The 20,652-nt window shown below is 50.6% G+C and overlaps 1 protein-coding gene across 1 annotated transcript in view; it reads left to right on the top strand.

Moving 5' to 3' along the window:
- Positions 4,166–20,652, top strand: part of CMKLR1 (chemerin chemokine-like receptor 1) — a 41,796-nt gene continuing 25,309 nt past the window's right edge. The window contains exon 1 of the mRNA XM_005691599.3: positions 4,166–4,428. The gene's annotated coding sequence lies outside the window, so the exon portion shown is untranslated. The remainder of the gene's footprint in view (positions 4,429–20,652) is intronic.

The following is a 20,652-nucleotide window of genomic DNA, read 5'->3' as shown; positions in this document are numbered from 1 at the left end:
CCCAGGGATGGAACCCGCGTCTCTTACGTCTCCTGCATTGGCAGGCGGGTTTTTTAACACTAGCGCCACCTGGGAACCCCATCATCAGATTGGGTCTGTCTAATCCCAAGGGCTCTGTTCTTAACCACAATTCTGTGGATGGAGAAGGTGACAAGTCCTGGGAGCCAGAATGTATTCTTAATGGAAATGTTTGAGTCAGTGGGGTTTTTCTTCTTCTTATTTATTTATTTAGTTTAAATATAAATTTATTTATTTTAATTGGAGGTTAATTACTTTACAATATTATATTGGTTTTGCCATACATCCACATGAATCTGCCACAGATATACACATGTTCCCCGTCCTGAACCCCCCTCCCTCCTCCTTCCCTGTACCATCCCTCTGGGTCGTCTCAGTGCACCAACCCCAAGCATCCTGTATCACTCATCGAACCTGGACTGAGTCAGTGGTTTTTAAATTTGAGCCAGCCTCAGCATCCCGTGGTGGCTTAAGAGCCTGCATTTCAAACAAGTTCCCAGGTGAGGCTGCAGCTGCTGGTCCGGAATCCATGCTTTGAGAACCACTGGTCTCAGTGACAAAGCTTTAGATGGTGATGTACGGGGTGCCCCTCATGTGGTGGAAACATCCTCTCCTTTGGACCAGGGGCTGCTGCTCTACTGCTAACTGGTGGGTGACCTTGGACCAGTACCTTGCTATCTCTGGATCCAGTGTCCCCCATCTGTACAGTAAAGATTTGGATGAGCAACCCTAGTAGAGGGCGGAAGAGGGAGGTTTGGAGTCAGTCTGGGTCTGACTTCTGACCCTAAAAAGCTGTGTGACCTTGGGCAAGTGACTTAACCTCTCTGTGCTTCCAACTATTATCTGTGACGTGAAATCATTAAACCAGATTGTTTCTAAGTGTAAATATCACTGATTTAAGGGCTGAGGATGGTGGGGAGAGAAGATAAGTTTCTCAGCCTGGTCAGATGGTGAATGACATTCTTCCCTACCTGCACAAGCTTTTGGAGGCCTGAGAAGAGGCAGGTGTCCCTTCTTCCCGCCCTCGCCCTCCTTTGCTTGCTCCCCCTTCTTTCTTTTTTCTCTCCCATCTGTCTTTCTTTCCAATGCCTCCTCCTTCCCTTTTTCTCTGTTATCTTTTCCCTTCCCCCTCCCCACCCTCCCTTTCTCTTTACCTTTGTTCACAGGTTATTTCCGGCATCAGCTTCTAATTAGACAGAGTCAGTCCTGTCTCTGTGGTGTGACCTAGGCGCCCTTGGCATATGGACTTTCCTTCTGTGGGCCTGGAATCCTCATCTGTAAAATGGGCGTGCGTCCCCCTGCGGTGTTGTTGGAGGTTCCTGACTTAGCCCCGAGGCAGCACCCAGCACAAGCCCTTCAGTTAGTTCTTTGGCTTGGAGGCTAAGGGTGGGGCTCTGGAGCCAGGAGGCCTGGCTGGAAGCCCAGCTTTGCCACCTACTAGCTGTGTGGCCTTGGGCAAGTGACTTGACCTCTCTGTGTCCCAATATTCTCATCGGAAAATGGGGGCAGAAATAGTGCTCACTTCGGTCCTTCGTGAGGTTTAAGTACCATGTGCCTAGCACACTGCTTGGCTGTCAGCTATTTTGATTATTCACAGCTGATGGTGATGTTGCAGGGCACTGTGCTAAGTGCTGAGAATAGAACAGGAGATGAAACACAGACCCATCCCCAAGAAAATCCCAGTGCAAGTGAGAGACATGCTCTCACAAACCAGAACAACACTGCATCAGTGCTGTCCTGGGGGGAGCCCAGAGCAGCCCCCCAAGGGGCAGGGAAGTCTTCCAGGAGGTGGCCCCAAGCTGAGACATGACGAGGGAGCGGGCGACTCAATAATAAACATGTTCATAGGAATTTTGTATAATAAAGTAATTGGACAAGTGTGCAATGATGTGTTAAAACAACCTAATCACCCAGTTCCAAATACTAATGGTTGAATAAACTATGGTACAGTGAATGAATGGAATCATTAGCAACTGTTAAAATATGGTAAGGTATATAAACATAAGCACAAATATATATAATCATTAAATGCAAAAACAGGTTGCAATATGATACATAGAGATTGACTGAGTCACTTTACATTTATATAAAAAAATGTATGTGTGTTCAAATCAACGTTTTAAAGATACTTATCTCTGGGGAGCTGGGTTTAGGATGAAAACAGAATTTATATTTAAACAACACGAGGTCTGAACGTAGTTAAAAGTTTGATGTCATTTGTTAGCTTTCTAGAAATGGTACATTAATCTACATTCAATGATCAGGTTTTTGTTTCCCGAAGGAACAGAGTTCCAGAAAAACATCTATTTCTGCTTTATTGACTATGCCAAAGCCTTTGACTGTGTGGATCACAATAAACTGTGGAAAATTCTGAAAGAGATGGGAATACCAGACCACCTGACCTGCCTCTTGAGAAACCTGTATGCAGGTCAGGAAGCAACAGTTAGACCTGGACATGGAACAACAGACTGGTTCCAAACAGGAAAAGGAATACGTCAAGGCTGTATATTGTCACCCTGCTTATTTAACTTCTATGCAGAGTACATCATGAGAAATGCTGGGCTGGAGGAAGCACAAGCTGGAATCAAGATTGCCGGGAGAAATATCAATAACCTCAGATATGCAGATGACAGATATGGCAGAAAGTGAAGAGGAACTAAAAAGCCTCTTGATGAAAGTGAAAGAGGAGAGTGAAAAAGTTGGCTTAAAGCTCAGCATTCAGAAAACTAAGATCATGGCATCCGGTCCCATCACTTCATGGGAAATGGATGGGGAAACAGTGGAAAGAGTGGCTGACTTTATTTTGGGGGGCTCCAAAATCACTGCAGATGGTGATTGCAGCCATGAAATTAAAAGACGTTTACTCCTTGGAAAGAAAGTTATGACCAACCTAGATAGCATATTGAAAAGCAGAGACATTACTTTGCCAACAAAGGTCCATCTAGTCAAGGCTATGGTTTTTCCTGTGGTCATGTATGGATGTGAGAGTTGGACTGTGAAGAAAGCTGAGTGCTGAAGAATTGATGCTTTTGAACTGTGGTGTTGGAGAAGACTGTTGAGAGTCCCTTGGACTGCAAGGAGATCCAACCAGTCCATCCTAAAGAAGATCAGCCCTGGGATTTCTTTGGAAGGACTGATGCTAAAGCTGAAACTCCAATAATTTGGCCACCTCATGCGAAGAGTTGACTCATTGGAAAAGACTGATGCTGGGAGGGATTGGGGGCAGGAGGAGAAGGGGATGACAGCGGATGAGATGGCTGGATGGCATCACCAACTCGATGGACATGAGTTTGAACTCCAGGAGTTGGTGTTGGACAAGGAGGCCTGGCGTGCTGTGATTCATGGGGTCGCAAAGAGTCAGACATAACTGAGCAACTGAACTGAACTGAACATTTGCTAAAGGACTTCCCCTGGTGTCTTAGTGGTAAAGAATCCGCCTGCTGAGGCAGGAGATGCTGGTTTGATCCCTGGGTCAGGAAGATCTGCTGGAGGAGGAAATGGCAACCCACTCCCGTATTCTCGCCTGGAAAATTCCAAGGACAGAGGAGCCTGGCGAGCTACAGTCCATGGGGTTGCAAACAGTCAGACCCAACTTAGCAAGTCAACCACTACAACAACATTTGCTAAAATCCAATATTACAGGACATTTAAATTTTTGTTTAGATACTGCAAAAAACCTCATTGCTATTTTAATTTACCAAAAAAAAAAAAAAAAAAGGAAACAGAAGGTCGTGAGGCCACGAATAGGGGCAGGAAGCAGGAAGGGCATCCAGGTGGAAGGAGTCGCATGCACAAAGGCCTGGGGTGGGGGTGACAGGCTGTGGGACGTCAGGCAGCTACGCTCGTGTGTAGTCTGTCTGGAGCTCCGGAGGCTCTTGCTGGGAGCAGACGCGCTTCCCACAGCTGCCCTGGGGCCTGCATGTGCTCCTGGTTTGTGCTCAGACGGTGGGCACCGCTCCCAGCTCCCAGAGGGGCGGGTCGTCCCGGGGCAGACCTCGCCACCAGCCGCCGCCCGCCTGCCCGCCACAGGCAGCCTCCCCAGAAGGCCCAACACTCCGTGCAGCTGGCCGCCCCCGCCCTCGGTCAGCCCTGTTTCCTGCCCCTCCCTCTCTCCTCCCTCCAGCTGTTTCTCTGGCAGAGTCCTGTCCCATTCAGCCCCCAGTGAGCAAAGAGGGCAGGACAGACCGGGGGTCTCCCTGGGAGCCTCCGGGGGATGAGGATGTTCCGGGGGTGCTGTGCTCTGGGGTCTCTGGGGGGCCCATGAATGAGGGGGTGAACTGCTTTCTTGGGCAAACGGCCCCCAGGCAAAGAACAGTGTGACTTCGAGGAAGAAGTTGGGGATCACGCGTCTCCGGCACAACCTCGAGTGACCTGAAGTCAGAGAAGACCTGGGCAAGACCAGCCACAAAGGTATCAAGCTTGGCTCTGACATTGATTGCCCAGAGGAGTCGGGTTGCAGGGGTGGGGGGCGTGGGAAACAGTAATAGAGAAGCTCTTTGGCTCTTGGTAAAATGTGATTTTTGTCAAAATGGAAATAGCTCTATTATGATTTTCAGATTTCCAAAGTGATGCATGCCAATTGGAAAAAGCCAGCGAGGTCACCATAGTTATAAAAAGCAGCGAACTCTATGTTTCTTTTCTGTTAATGCTCCCGACAAGCCACAAGGGAGGTACTTTCATTGTGCACATCGTACAGGTGAAGAAACTGAGATTCAGATTGGGGAAGGCACCAGCTCAACGCTGTGGAGTCGGGTAGCGGGGTGCGGAGCTGAAAGTCTGTATAACCCACCTTTTAAGCAGCTGGAATGTCCTACCTCTCAGCTACAGAGAAAGAGGGGTTCTTAACCCAGAGGTGAACCTTCAGGTGCCTCTCTGTGTCACTCACTGACTCACTGACCCACCTGTGATGTTTGTGGAGTGCCTACAATGTACCACCCCATAGGAGCATCTAAATGTGGACACACGCACCCTTTTCTGACAGCTTGTGTGGTACCCTATAGTGAAAGTGTTAGTCTCCCAGTCCTACTCTTTGTGATCCCATGGACCGTAGCCCCCCAGTCTCCTCTGTCCAAGGAATTCTCTAGGCGAGAATACTGGAGTGGGTAGCCATTCCATTCTCCAGGGGGTCTTCCCAACCCAGGGATCAAACTTGGGTCTCCTGCATTACAGGCAGATTCTTTACGGTCTGTGCCATCAGGGAAGCCCATGTTTGGTACCCTACCTTGTCCTTAACCAGGGATCATGAACCTTCATCTGTATTATCTACGTTCCTCCAATATGCATTTTAAAGGCTGCATGGAGAAGATGGCTTGGGATTTATTAATCATCCCTCCATGTGGTTGCCTCCTTTTTTTTTTTCATTATTATAAACAGAGCTGCAGCGGCCACTCCTAATACATCATCTTTGCCTCTGTGTCCTGTGGACAACTTTCCCAAGGTGAAATTGCTGGCTCCAAGGTTTGTGTGTTTTTAAGGCTTTCGAGGCTTTTAGCCACATTGCCCTAGAAGGTTGTGCTGGCTTGCACTCTCCTGGCCCAATATTGGGGTGGGATATTCTCACAGCCTCAGCTACACTGGTTGTCACCTGTCTCCTAAAATTTCCCTGATGGGAAAGGTGAGAATAGCATCTGGCTGCTTGAGTTTTCATTTGTTCCTTCATGCTGAATATCCTCTACAATCTTGTTATTCACTTTTGTGACTATCCTGTTCAAGTCCATCCCCATTTTTTTTTTTTTCTCTTGCTGGCATGTTTGTCTTTTTTCTCATTGATGTTTAGGAGCTCTTTGTATATGAAGGATATGAATCCTTTGCCAGTGCTAGCTATTGAAAATTCCAGTCCCCCCTCTGCTTTCAGATGAGCATGTTTTAAGTAGGTGAGCCACTTGGACCAGCGTTTGGCAAAATTACAGGCAAATAGCACATCATTATACTCAAGTACCTGCTCCTTGCTGTCAGTCTGATCACTCAGACTTATGTAGTTCAGAGAGGCTAGAGAACAAGTGGACGAGTCTCGGGTCTGTCTTCTCTCCATGTTCAAGTGCCCGGCTCCCAGCTTTCTTTTTGCCACCCCCGACCTCCTCTTCAAGATCAACCTTCCCTGTGGTTCTTGCTGTTGATTTAGACTGAGTTGAATTAGACTCAGGACTTCTCAAAGGGCCATCCTGGGACCATGAGCATCAGTTTTTTTGAGTTAGAATCCCTGAGGATGGAGTGTGGGAGTCTGCATTTTGAACCAGCACCCCTGACAATCTTGAGAACCACCGAGCTGGAATCCTTGACCATCCCCTTTGCCCATGTTTCTGGGTTCTTTGCTGCACGCACACTGAGCTTCTTTTTTTCATTCCTAAGCAAATATCTATGCACTTCTGTGAGTCTGCATCTCCTGTGTCAGCAGGAAAAGCCAGGAGGCAATGGTGGAGAAGAAACGAAACTCAGTCTCACACCACAGAAAGTCAGATCACATTAGCAGTCATCCAGCCTGCGGGCTTCGACATTATTTTAAGCCACAGAACGCTTTCCTCCGATGAAAATACACAGAGAAGTGCACTTTAAAGACAGATAAAAGTGATGTTATTCTAGTGGAGGACTCCAGACGGCAGCTCATTGAACCTCACTGTCACTGATGAAGGGCCTTTAGGAACCTTCATGGCTCTGGGGGGCAGATTGAAAACTAGAAAATCTACTCCAGATTGTTGAAACACCATCGTTTTTAACCATTGTTGAATTTGCTACGTGACCTTAGGCAAGGTACCCCCGTTCTCTGGCCCCAAGCATCTTATTTGAAAAAAAGGAGGTTGAATGTTGTATTAGTCAGGGTCACAGCTGCAGTAACAAATAGACCCAACGTGTACAAGGCTCAAAGCAAACAGACGTTTGTTATAAGTCAGGCATTTGTGAGTGGAGCCCGGTCCTCTTCCACAGTGAGTCAGTGAGCCACCGCGCCCGGCTACTATCCCTTAGACATCATCCCCGAGGAAAGAGTGCATGGGGGAGGGATGTTTGCTTCTTAACTGTTTCCTGCCACTCGTGGGAACTGGTTGGGGAACCATTCTAGGTGCAAAGGAGGCTGTGAAATATGGCTCATGGTTAAGGTGGTTCTTTCCCACCTAGGGCTGTGTACTGTGGAAGGAAGAACGAGTTTCTGTGGATGGCTCACTGTCTCCCCCACAAATACGGTGACCTCTTGGGTCCCTTCCAGTCTGTGGTTCTAAATTCTGAATTTTTGTAAGTTGATCTTAGAGTTAGCGCAGTGATGTTGGGCCCAGAAATACTTTCCTATCCTCAAGATAATCCCCATCAAATAAACCAAGTAAATGTCTACATTCCAGGCCCCTAAACATGGACTTTCCTGGAACATGGGCAACTGCCATTCTCTTTCACTCCTGGAAAAAGGAAACAAAAATAACAATGTTATTGAGCTAAGCACTTTTACTGAACCAAAGGTTTTTGTATCCACTATCCCATTAAATCTCTCTACAACCCTCATGGAGAAGCTTCATGATTAGCATTCCCATTTATTTTATTTTTACTTATTTTTGTGTGTGTCATTTGTGTTTATGTTTTTATATTTTTATTAAAAAATTTTTTTTGGCTGCGCTGCATGGCTTTGGGGGGTCTTAGTTCCCTGACCAGGGATCGAGCTTATGCCCCCAACAGTAAAGTGCAGAGTTTCAACCACTGGACTGCCAGGGAAGTCACAGCAATGTTTTTTTTTTTTCACATGAAGGAAGTGAGGCTCAGGAGGTAGAGGGACTTGCCCAGGGTCACACAGCTCAGAAGCAAAAGAACTGAGATTTGAACTCAGAATATCTCACTCCTGTCCTAGGGTCCCACTGCACACTGGAGTGCGTGTGTACAAGGCTGAGTGTGTGAGCGCATGTATGCGATAAAGGTCAGAGTTTACCTCGGGCTGTATTTCCCCAGGGTGGGGTATAAGAAAGTGGAAGTGCAGGAATCATGGTCCAAATCCCCAGAATGGCCCAAGCTTGCTTATTAGAAGGCAGCTGGGTGGGTGTCTTGGGCCAAGGAAGCCCAGCACGACTAAGTACTACAGTCACCAGCCGGAAAAAAGAGAAGGGGGCGGCACGTGAGCACACAGCCTGAGGCCGTCTGTGGGTCCTAGACGTCACTGAGGCCTTGACCTGGCCAGGCACGGAGTAGGTGCTTGTGGATGATTTCCTGTGAATAAACTCCAGGAGTTGGTGATGGACAGGGAAGCCTGGTGTGCTGCAGTCCATGGCGTCGCATAGTCAGACACGACTGAACGGAACTGAAAATGAAAACCCACAGGGAGTAAAAGCTGCACCTTTGTGAGAACTCAAGATGGGTCAGGCTCAGTCCCTGTTCTGAAGGTCTTGGGGGAAGTAAGGCAAGCTGGTCACAAAGACTGTTCTTCAGTCACTCAGGCAAAATTTATGAGCCCCTGCTCTTTATCTGGCGCTCCCCAAAGCACTTCCTGCTTTTGCGGAACTTTGGAGGGGCCGGGGGTTGTAGTTATGTTTGCCCCCATATTAGATCTGAGGAAAGTGAGGTCCCAACTGGTTGAGTGACATCCCCAAGGTCCCTTGGTGATATTAGGAACCTGGTGTTGATTTGGCCCCCAGGCCAGAATTCCCTATGTGGCTCTGGCTGAGGTCTTGGGCCTGGGGTGCAGGTTGGCAGTCACTTTGTGCTGCTTCTGAGTCCCAGGACATGGCGTTTTTCAGGCAAAATTAGGAGACAGGTTAATTTACTCTTTTGGAATCTCTATATTTTTGCCACGTTGGCACAAGCATGATAGAGAGAGAGTAGCATTTCTTGCCCCGCTGGGTGGAAGCCAGAGGCCTTGTTAATCTGTTGCTGCTGTCTGGCTGGCACAGACTTTGCAGCCTCAGGCTCTAGAATTCACATCTGTCTCTGCCTTTTTACCTCTTGCCTCCTCTGTGCCCTTATCTCTAAGGGAAGGGATACTCTTAGGGCTGTTGGGGGTTAAACACATACGAATATACAGGAGCACTTCCTGGTGAACTTCCCTGGTGGCTCAGACGGTAAAGAATCTGCCTGCAATGCAGGAGACCCGGGTTCGATGCCTGGGTGGGGAAGATCCCCTGGAGAAGGAAATGGCTACCCATTCCAGTATTCTTGCCCGGAGAATCCCATACACAGGGGAGCTTGGTGGGCAACAGTCTATGGGGTCCCAAAGAGTCGAACATGACTGAGCAACCAACACGCTTTCAGACAGGAGCACAGAGCACACGGCCAGCTTGATGGAGGCCCTTCTATTTTTATTCTTGGGGAAGTGGGTATTGATATTTGCCTTTAAATGTCAGGGTTGATGTGGGCATCTTGTGCCTTGTGGCCCCAGGTTGCCAGGGCAGGAAAGGTCATTTTGGCTAGGCTCCAGGCTTCGCGCCTTGCCCTATGGGCTCTGGTGGGTGGGAAGGGGAGCGCTTCACCCGCCGTAGACACTCTGGCAACCTTGGAAGTGTCAGCAGCTGAGTCAGCGGGAGGTGGTGGGGGGTGGTCAGCTGCTCTTCAGGCACACTGTCAGAATCGGTTCTGCTTTTCTTGGGGGACATGTCTCGGATCCTCTGATCTTAGCCCTGGGATCCCGCTGAGGGCAGCTCTTGTGCAAGGAGGTGGGGGCGTAGGGTGATTGGATGCTCAGTTTTCCCTGCTGGGGGTCATGGGTCAGAGAGACTGGAGGGCTGGTGGGGTGCAACCAGGTAGACCCAGGTTCTGCTCCTGGGAACCAGTTACCTCTGGGAGCTGGGGCAAGTCACATGACCTCTCTGAGTCTCAGTTTCCTTTTGTCTCAGAATTTTTTTAAAAGATATTTTTTGATGTGGACCATTTTTAAAGTCTGTATGGAATTTGTGACAATATTGCTTCTGCTTTATTAGCCACCAGGGAAGTCCTTTTTGGCTCCAAGGCATGTGAGACCTTAGTTTCCCGGTCAGGGAGCGAACCTGCAACTCCCACATTAGAAGGCACAGTCTTAACCACTGGACCACCAGAGGACGCCCCATCCGAGTTGTTGAGAGAACATCTGCCATGCTCAGTCAGTGATCTGGGGTGGTGTTTAGGGACAGGGGACATTCAAAACATGCCCATCCCTTGTTATTGGGATTTGTTCGAACATTTGTCAGAATCTATGATTTCCTGGGTGTGGAATGAATGAAGAGCTCAGATAGTCAGTGTATGAGGCTGCTGCTGCTATAACAACCACTGCTGACTGTGTTTCAAACAATATACATTTATGATCTCGGCTTTCTGGAGCTCAGAAGTCTCCAAAGAGTTTCACCCACACCTTTGCAACCTAGAGCTTATTGCTAAAGTCACTCCCATCAGTCATTCAGTGTGCAGACTCCAACAGGAGCAAAGAGGGCGTAGCTTTGATTGGGGAAATCAGGAAACAGTGTCTGGTGATGAGAGCATATATTTGATCTGGTTCCAAGGATGAGTTGGCCTTGAGTGCCTGGAGGAAAAATTGGCCAGAAATGAAAGATATTTCTGGCTGGGAGAGTGCCATGAGCAGAGGTTTGGAGGTTTGACGTGTGTGGGGTATCTGGTGTGGCGGGTGGAAGCAGGGAGCGACCGGAGGCAGTCTGGATGTTCCGGAGGGCCTCAAAGGTCCCATCCAACTTTCTGGGTGGTCCAGTATCCTCCATTTCACCGGAACAGCATCTTTTTGTCCCCTGACCTTGCCCTCCCCAAACTCGGCGCTTAAACTCAAACATTTGGACCATCGAAGATTCCAGGCGATCCCAAGATAATTGAGTTTGAAATTCCAACTTGGCAGAAGGGTATGTTGGTTTGTGGATTTATCTCCTGGATTGTCTGGCCCAGAAACCAGTTCCGAGGGGAGAATATTTCTCTGCATTGGTGGCTTTCTGGACTGGATGTTGGGTCTCCTCCCCTAGGCTGCCCAGGACTTGCTGATACCTGTAGGCATCGAGCTTGGGACAAACAAGGGCCTTCCTTCAGGGTTAAAGAGAGTGATTTAGGATGACAGCTGTGGCTGGCATGGGATGTGTTTCCTGGGGGAGAGGGCCACTGCCCGCTGGTGCCAGATGAACAGGCTGGGCATTGAAGGGTCTGCTGCGTCCCTGTTGCCAGGGGTAGAGCTGACTGACGTCAGAGCGGGTCTTCTGGGAGCATCGGCAATCCTCAGTCTCTGTTATGACAGATGTGGCTCACAGGGGCCTCTTCAGCCGTCAGGGATTTGGGCCAGGAAGAAAAAGGACGTCCCTTGATTGAGAAAAGAGTGGCCACCCAGGGTAGAAGCAGGACTCTGCCAGCTCACCGACCTGTCCTGAAACCTGTTCCTGCCCTCGCTGGCTGTGAGACCTCAGGAAGGACATTTAACTTCTCTGAGCCTCAGTTTCCACCACTGTAAACTGGGGGTGATAAAAGGACTTTCCTCATGGTGGGGGTGGGCATTGGATGCTTTGTGTGAGATGCTGAGTGGTACAGAGTTGGGGCTGAAAACCAAATATGACTTGAACATAAGGGGCCTGGCTCAGATGTCGGGGGGAGCTGTTGGGAACCAGAAGTCCTGAGCCAGGAGAGGCTAGAAATGCCAGGGATGGAGGGTGCCAGGGTCAGAGCCTCACCCCGGCTTCCCTTCCCCCACTTGCTGGTGTGGCCTGAAAACACGGTAGGGTCTGGGAGGAGACCTCAGATCACCATCCCTCCTTTCCTGGGGGGCGGTGGGGCCTGGCTGGCTTACATGGGCCTCTCTTTCTCTGTGTTTCCTCATCTTCTGTGAAAAATCCCAGACATGAAGGGAAATCAGAAGCAGGGTTCTGGGGAAGGGCAGGGCGGCTTCCCAGAGCCTGACTGGGCGACGCCCTTTATCTGCCCATCACGGATTCCCGGTGGGCCTGGGATCCATCAGCCTGGGGCCTGGGGTCTCCTCCCTGTCTCTGGGCCGGCCTCTGCTCCATGCATCCTGTCTGCTCCATATTCTCGGCCTCTCCCCGTTCTGGCAGCTCACATTTTCCGGGGGGCTGGGAAGCCAGCAGCACCCCAAAATTCCTCTTTCTAAGAGTCTTCATTGCTGCGGGCTTTCCTCTAGTTGTGGTGGGTGGGGGTTGCTCTCTAACTGTGGTGTGCAGGCTTCTCATTGAGGCGGCTTTAGGTGCTAGGGCTTCTGTAGTTACGGCACGTGGGCTCGGTAGTTGAGGGGCACAGGCCTAGTTGTTCCTCGGCATGTGAGATCTTCCTGGATCAGGGATCGAACCTGTGTCTCCTGCACTGGTAGATTCTTTACCACTGAGCCGCCAGGGAAGCCCTCCAAGAGCTTTACGTGTTGTTTCCACTGCCTGAAGGGACTGGTAGTTTTCACTCACCAAGGCTTGGCTGGACTTTTCCCCAGTCCTGCTTCCTGCTGCCAAGATCCTCTTTGGGGACCAGTCGTCCCTCTCTTGGTATCATGCACACTCATCACAAAAGTTGGAGATGGGGCAAAGGGCCCTATTTTACAGCCGAGGAAACAGAGGCCCAGAGGGACTATGGGTGCTCACCCCTCCCTTCCATTCCCCAATTCACAGCTTCCCTTTCTGCTTTGGGAACACCTCCCAACCCTCAGTGAAAGTGAAAGTCGCTCAGTTGTATCCGACTCTTTGCGACCCCATGGACTGTAGCCCAGCAGGCTCCTCTGTCCGTGGGATTTTCCAGGCAAGAAGACTGAAGCGGGAAGCTGTTCCCTTCTCCAGGGGATCTTCCCAACCCAGGGATGGAACCCAGGTCTCCCTAATTGCAGGCGGATTCTTTAGTGCCACTGAGGCATGCACTGGTTGTGCAAAAAGCCAGTGCAAGCCTCAGCGGCCCTGGCCTTCTGTCCTTGAGTGGGGCTCACAGAGTATCGATTCAGTTTGGCGTTAGGCAGACCTGGGTTTGCATCCTGAGTCCCTTGAGGACCAGCTGGGTGACCTCGGGTCGGCTCCTGTCTCTCACCTGTAAACAAGACTGACGGCAGGTCCTTCCCTGAGTCATGGGGGTGAGAACGAAAGGAGAATCCATGTAAAGCGCTTAGCAGTGGGCCCCGCACTTAGTGGGTCCCTGCAAAGACTTCTGGGCCCTAAAGATGGGGTGCCTGGCGGGTCCTCTGTAAACACTTTCTGAAATGTGATTGACTTCTTTAATCACCCTCTTTTCTGCTCCAATCCCCAGTCTGTTAGCAGCTATTTTTATTTTCTTTTCTTCCTGTAAAGGATGAGGCTCAGTTAGAGACTGAGATCAGAGAGGTTAATTGGCTTCCTAAGGCCACACAGCTCATAACGAAGGGAGTCAGGCTGCTGATGCCTACGTTGGTCTGGACACCTCAAGAGCTGTTCCTATCTTCCTGTTCCTCCGTCCAGAGCCCACCTGCCCTCCTCCTCTGTGATTTCCAGTTCTTTCCACTGATGTCACACTCTCCCTACACCAATTAGGGTTAGCTCACGTATCTTCCCTGGTGGTTCAGCGGTAGAGAATCTGCCTTCAGTACAGGAGCCGCAGGACACTTGGGTTTGATCCCTGGATCGGGAAGATCATGGCACCCCACTCCAGTATTCTTGCCTGGAGAATCCCCGTGTACAGAGGAGCCTGGTGGGCTACAGTCCATGGGGTTGCAAAGAGTCGGACACCACTGAAGCAACTTAGCAGGCACATGTCTTCCATAGCTCGATCGAAACATGAATGAATCTCACGCGCCATTCCTCAGAAGCCTGTTCTCATCTAGACATTCCACTGAAAACGAAAGGGATCTACTCCTTCACCTTGAGGCATCAGCAGCTGATGACAGCTGGCAGGAGAGGGGTTGGTGAGCTGGCTGCCTCCAGCCAGCATGGAGCATCCTCCATGGTGGACCCCTAGGCTCTGCACACAGGTGAAGGGGAGGGGAGGCTCTGGTCAGGGATGCTGCAGGGGGTCAGTAAGGGGCAGCCTCCCCGGCTTCAGGGACGCGAGGACAGGCAGGGACTGAGTTAGCTCTGTGGACATCTGTGTTACGACTTCCTCACTCCTCCACTGGGACCTCTCTGCTCCTTCCTTTTCTTGTAGAGTCGCAGTGACTTTTATTTTTTTAAATGTGACAAAGCTGCATATCAGCAGAGCTGAGAAACCGAGCGAGCCTGGGAGGCCATGGGGGTAAGTGTTGCAATCTTGGCAACCCCTCGTCTACACTGCCTGCCTGCCTGCTGGCCTGCGGCTTTCTGTCAGAGCCTGCGGGCTGCTGTGGTTAAAGCGTGGTCAAGGCTGCGTCCTGTGACGTGAATGAGGAGCCTGGGGTCCCGTCCCCTTCTGCTGAACTGGTAAAACTGTCCTCTGACTCGGGGAGCCTTCCTTCCCTGTGTGTGTGTTGGGACCGGTGCCGGGAGACCAGGGGGAGAAGCCCATCCTGTCCAGGTGTGTTTGGAGAGGCAGGATGGTGTGGTGGTCGGGGCTTCTGGAATCCGACCGCTTGGCTTCAAATTTCTCGTCTTCCTAGCTCTGCAGCCTCGGTTTCCTCACCTGTGAAGTGCGGGGGACGCTGCCTTGAAGGCCTTGTAGGGGGAGAGTTGGGGGAACGTGGGCTTCCCAGGTGGTGCTGGGGATAAGGATTTCCCTTCCAGTGCAGGACATGCAAGCAACCTGGGTTCGATCCCTGGGGCGGGAAGATCCGTTGGAGGAGGGAATGGCAACCCACTCCAGTACTCCTGCCTGAAGAATCCCCATGGACAGGGGAGCCTGGCGGGCCACAGTCCATGAGGTCACGCAGAGTCAGACACAACTGAGCGCCTAACGCTTTGCAGGAACACGGACCTAGGGAGGGAATATTTTAATTTTTATTATTTTGGTACTGCCTGCCACTGGTTGTTTAAAGGAAAGAACCTGTGGTTGGGGAAGTTGGACATGTGAGGGACATGCTTAGCTTGGGGCCCAGAGTTCGGTACACGCGTGGCATTTGCGACTTGGTCACTAGCTGTCTGTGGCCCCGGGGCAAATTTAGTGACAAGTTCAGCGCCTTTCTGCTTTCTTGCTGCGGGGCTTTGGCAGGTTGCTGTGCCTTGCTGAGAGCCGTTTCTAGAAAACTGAGGCTCTGTCAGCTCCATCCCTGGTGGTTGCATGGATGTGGGGGTGACCTCGGAGGGGGTCCTGGCCCCCAGGGCAGCAAGCAGTTCTGGAAGCACCTGAAAGGCCTCTCTGGGCATCATCCTTGCCCCTGGGGTGAGGGTGGAGGTGGTGGTGACCGGCTGGTTTCTCTCCTAGGATGTCACAGGGAAAGGTCGGGGGCACCCCCAGACACTCAGGTTCCTTAGGCGGTTTGGAAGCGTATGGGGTGCAGAGCAAGGCCACTGTGGGGAGCCGAGCTGAAGGCGGGCTGCCTCGTCCCTGCCTTTTTCCTTCCTCCTTTCTTTAGCGGCCCGGGCTCCGAGCCAGCCGACATCTTCCAGAACTTGAGTGGATGGATCTTTGGGCAAAACCAAGCACTTCCCCGTCCTGGGCAAAAGGGTCCTCAAGGCCAGATGCTGGCTGCATGCTGGGTGGTTCTCTGCTCTGGGAGCTGGCTGTGGTCAGAGGAAGCGTGCCCCAGCTGACCAAGAAACATACCCCGGGCGCCCACCCTGCACCCAGCACACCATGGCCCCTTATTAACCGTCTGCAGGGAATGAACACAGGAGCCCCGTGAGCAGCGGGCCACTCCCGGATACTTTGGGGACCTTCACTTGAAGCCCCCTCTTTCCCTTAGGAAAAACCAATCCTCACTAGAGTTATTCTGAGGTTGTGTGCCTTGTTTTTAAAACACACAAAATTATTTTGAGGCCATACACTGTGAAAGGGATTTCCTTAGTAGCTCAGATGGTAAAGAATCTGCTTGCAGTGTGGGAGACCCAGGTCCGATTCCTGGGTCGGGAAGATCCCCTGGAGAAGGAAATGGCAACCCACTCTTGTATTCTTGCCTGGGAAAATCCCATGGACAGAGGAGCCTGACAGGCTACAGTCCATGGGGTTGCAAAGAATCTGACATGACTAAGCGACTTCACTCACTTCACATTGTTTAAAAAAAAAAGGCATGGGAATTTTGTGTTCAGCACCATAATATTCCTGGCCATTTAAAGACCAGAATTGTATCCCTTGGAAATCTTTGGTCCAGCCCCACAGAGAGGCCCCATCGCTATGGCTCATCCAGAGAAACCTGGGGTAGGGAATGCCTGGGTCGTCAGGTCTGAGGGGTGCTCTCATAGACTATTCCCTTGCCTTTCCCCTGTACAGATGAGGAACTAAAGGCACAGAGAGGTTAAGTGACTTGCCCAAGGTCACACAGCTGGTAAGGGCAGAGCCAGAGTTTGGACCCAGAGGGCTCTAACTGCAGCACTTGCAATCCCAGAAGAGGAAACTGAGGCCCAAATGTGACGTCAGAGGAAGAGGCCTGGTGTCCAGCCCGTTTCTCTAGCCATGCTGGCTCCTGAGCTTGGCCCGGCAGTGTCTGGGCCCCGCATCCTCAATGCTGGACCAGAGGGCACCTTCCAGCTCAGGGTCCTTTGGAGGATTTGTGGGCTCATGGCTCAGAGAGGGGAAGAGAATTGTGCAGATTCTCTGAAATTTAGGAGCGGAGTTGAGCCTGGAACCCAGACCTCTTATTTCTTCTTGGTTTCCCTCGGGGGGAAGATCGAAGGTTTGGGCTGAGAACACAGCTGTGATGCAGGTCTCAGCTTCCTTGGGTGTCAAATGATGGCGTTGACAACCCCAGCCTACTGGAACCTGTTATCTGGCCCTGTTTTTCAAACCAGCCTGCAGAGAAATGAAAAAAACAGACAACAGAGTGAGTTTTTCTCGTAAAGTGTTTACATCTTATAAAGGTGAGGCCCTGTGCCATCGATTTTTATCGGTCTTAGGTACCATTTGTTTCCTGAAATGGCGAGGATGGTCAAGGACAGTTTTGTTTGCCATGTCCTTGCTGGGACAACATGAAAAGCTGGCAACTCCGGGACAGTCCCAGAAGCGTTTGGGAAATGTAACTGGGTCGGGAGATGCCACAGTTTGGAGTTCGCTTGAGCTGAGATGGTCTCTTGGGCTGCTTCAAACTGAGGCTGAGGGGGGGACGCCCAGAAGGGACGGAGAAACTGTGCGTGGAGGTGAAGGCTCCGGCTGCCAGCGGGGACTGCAGAGGGAAGGAGGAGCCTGGCATGCCGTGGGTGCCCGATGAGGGCGACAGGATGCGATGGTTGCCATGTGAGGGCTCCATTCGTGACTCAGAGTCTGGGCAGCAGGCGAGGGGAGAGGGAACTAGGGAAGAGAAGATGACAGGGGGAGATGCTGGTCATGGACCAGAAGACACAAGATGGGGAGGAGAAGCAGAACCCAGAGAAGGGGGCCAGGAGCCTGATCCGGCTGGGAGCGAGGGGGGCTGAGTGCGGAGGAGTTGAGGGGCTCTCCAGAGCCTCTTTTGAAGTAGAGGAAACCCAGGAGAGACCAAATAAAAGACAGAGACTTGTCTTGGCTTCTGAGCTAGGTATCTTTTATTAAAAACAAAAAAACAAACTTTTTGTTTTGTATTGGGGTATAGACGATTAACAAATGATGTCATGTTAGTTTCAGGTGGATAGCCAAGGGACTCAGCCACACTTATACATGTATCCCATTCTCACCCAAACTCCCCTCCCATCCAGGCTGCTATGGAACATTGAGCAGAGTTCCCGCTGCTCTCCAGTAGGTCCTTGTTGGTTTAGATGTCTGTTTTGGGTGGAGGAGCCCCAGAAGCAGAGCCCGAGGGTTCAGTGAATAGGAGGCGTCCAAGGCGTGTCTCAGGCAGGGCTGGGACCTGGGGGAGCAGAGGGAGGCAGGGCCAGCCCTGTTCCGGTTGGCGTTCATCGTGACTGCACATTCTGACATTTTGCTCATCAAGCAGGTTACGTATTAGTTTTGATTTTTAAATATTGCCACGAAAGCATTATTTATCCTGATGAGTGAGCTTGGCGAGGCAGACCCTTGCATTTGTATTCAAAGATCTGTCAGGGGGAGAAGCTCAGCAAGAATCTGGTCTCGAGTGGAGACCAGCCTCAGCCTGATCCCAACAAGGGACCCTGGAGCCTGAATCATACCTCACGGCAGTGAGGGAGGAGCAGCTCACTGCTTAGTTGGGGGCATTTCTCGGGAGAAGGGGACAGCTGTGAGTTGTGATATTTAGCACTCTCTGCAGCTGTGAGCTGGGCACCCCCCTCTAGCCCGCAAAGGTGATCTGGGCTTACACCATCAATACCTATTATAATATTCTTTGTGGTTCTTTGAGAGATGGCAGTAAAAATTTGAATTAATTATAAGTGCTTATGTCTATCAGCTTATTTTTTGAGTATGACTAAGATAGAGCTTCTGGGCCCCGCTTCTATTCCTGCTGTAGAAGGGTTGAATGCATGGATGCTTCGCAGCAAGGAGGGTGTCCTGGCTGGAGGGGAGGGAGCAGGATGGTCAGTGGAGATAGTGTGTGTGGCCCCACCTGAGGGGTGGGCTCATTTCAAGTTGTTGATTCATTTCCTTGGAAGGTGGGAGCTGGGGAGAGGACGGCCAAGTGGAGTAAGGAGCTGTGACTCTGGCCATGGAAAGAGGAGCAGAAAGAGGAGGAATCTGGCTTTGGGTTTCTTAGGAGGGGGAGTTACTTCCTCGCTGCTTGCTTGGTACCTGGCAGATAGTATGTGCGCGTTGAGTTTTCCTGAATGTAGAAATGAGAAATATGTAATCTGTCATCAGCGTGAAAGAAGCTCCGAGAAGAGGTTTTGTAGAGTCACGCTCTCTGATGACTGGACCACATTCACGTCTGGGACAAGCCATACCACCGTAAGAATTGTAATCACACTTGACAACTGTAATAGTAGAAATAGTGGTGGGTTATATACTGAGAACTTAACGTGGTCCAGGCCTTATTCTGGGTGCTTTATATTCCTACTCTTATTTCGTTTTAATACCAACTTGGAGGAGTATGTACTATTTCTGTTCCGTTTTATAGATCTAGAAACTGAGGCACGGAGAATTTAAGTGACAAAGACTCCTCATAGGTCATAAGTGGCAGAACTGGGATTTGAACTGGAATGGTCTGGCTCTCGAACCCGCCCACTTCACTATCTCCTGTTGACCGTGGCTTTGGGATCAAGTTCTGGCTCCTCTCTTGTCTAGCTGTGTGACCTTGGGCAAGTTTCTTGACCCCTCTGAGCTTCAGTTTCTGCAGTTGTGAGGTGAAGGTAGTATCAGGGCTCTTGGGAGGCTGGAGCAAAGTGAGGGATGGGAAGGATCCTGAGGGCTGATGGTGGTGGTTCCCATGACTCAGCATCACGGCAGTTTCAAGGGTCCCCACTTGTGGCTACAAACTGCGGAGGCCCTTGGAAACCTACGCCAGTAAGTCATCGCCAGGGTTCTTGGCAGGAAGGTGGGGAAAAGGGAGGAGGGAGACAAAGCCTCCTCTGTCAGCCCCTTGGGGCCCGCCCCAAGTTGGGAAGATGTGAATGCTACAAAGAGAGAGATGAGGAGTGCCTGGGCGTGGGGTGGGCACCCTGTTGCCCGCCAAGATTCGTTCTTCATGAGAAATAGGTGGGAAATTACTTTGGATCCTTTCCTGAGAGGCTGGGAAGGCAAGGGCCAATTCATGGAGGGGAGAGGTTTCTCCACACCCCAGGCGTGTGATCCTGGCTTTATTTTGAAACAGAATGAAACCTGAAAACACCTTCAAGTTGGCAGCTGCTGGGGGCTGTCAAGGTTGCCAAACCAGCTCCAGAAAATGGCTTCCCGTGGGTTTAGGAACCAGGCTCTGAGCTCCGGGTCAACACCAGGAATCTGGCTGGTCCGTCACGACCCTGTTGTCTGTGTAGCCTGGTTCCTCCGGCTTAAGTGCCTTCTTCTCTGAGAAACTGCAGGGTCTGGCTCTACCCTTCGGTGTTGTTGAGGGGCCCTCGGGGCTAAATCTGTCTCCTTCACTCTGCAGACAGTTTCATACACCACAGAATTCTTTTCTGATCCCAGTCTACATGGCTCTGAATCTTTTTTTTCTTTTTGGATAGATTAAAGCACAGAACAGCTAGTGAAAAGCAAGGGCTTATAACTTGCTTGCTCATCATAAAAGGATTTCAGAGCCCCAGACACTCTGAAGAACAAGCGAGGAATGACATGGGCACACACACAATGATTTCTTATAATTATTGTAACACATACGTGATGGTGAACTCTAACATTAAAAGACTGGAAACAAGCCAAGTGCTCATCCTTGGGAGACTGGTTAAGTAAATGATGGCAAATCCAATGATGAAATACGATGCGGCTATGAAGAAGGATGGGTACTTCTTACATACTGATAGAAAATCATCTCCAAGGTGCATTGCTGGGTGAAAAAGACAAGATGACAAATAGCGTGTGTAACAGACCAACCTGTGCAAAACAGGGAAGCACTTGGGATATATGTTTGGTTTTGTTTAAAGATACTCTGAATGGGCTCAGATGGTAAAGAATCTGCCTGCAATGCAGCAGAATGAGGTTCAGTCACTGGGTCGGGAAGATCCCCTGGAGAAGCGAATGGCAACCCATCTCAATATTCTTGCCTGGAGAATCCCATGGTCAGAGAAGCCTGGCAGCCTATGGTCTATGGGGTCTCAAAGAGTTGGACACGGCTGTGCAGCTAACGTGCACACGGACACACACACTCTGAAA

The sequence above is a fragment of the Capra hircus genome, chromosome 17, assembly GCF_001704415.2.
Source record: "Capra hircus breed San Clemente chromosome 17, ASM170441v1, whole genome shotgun sequence".
Classification (NCBI taxonomy): domain Eukaryota; kingdom Metazoa; phylum Chordata; class Mammalia; order Artiodactyla; family Bovidae; genus Capra; species Capra hircus.
This window is presented reverse-complemented; position numbering and strand designations above follow the sequence as displayed.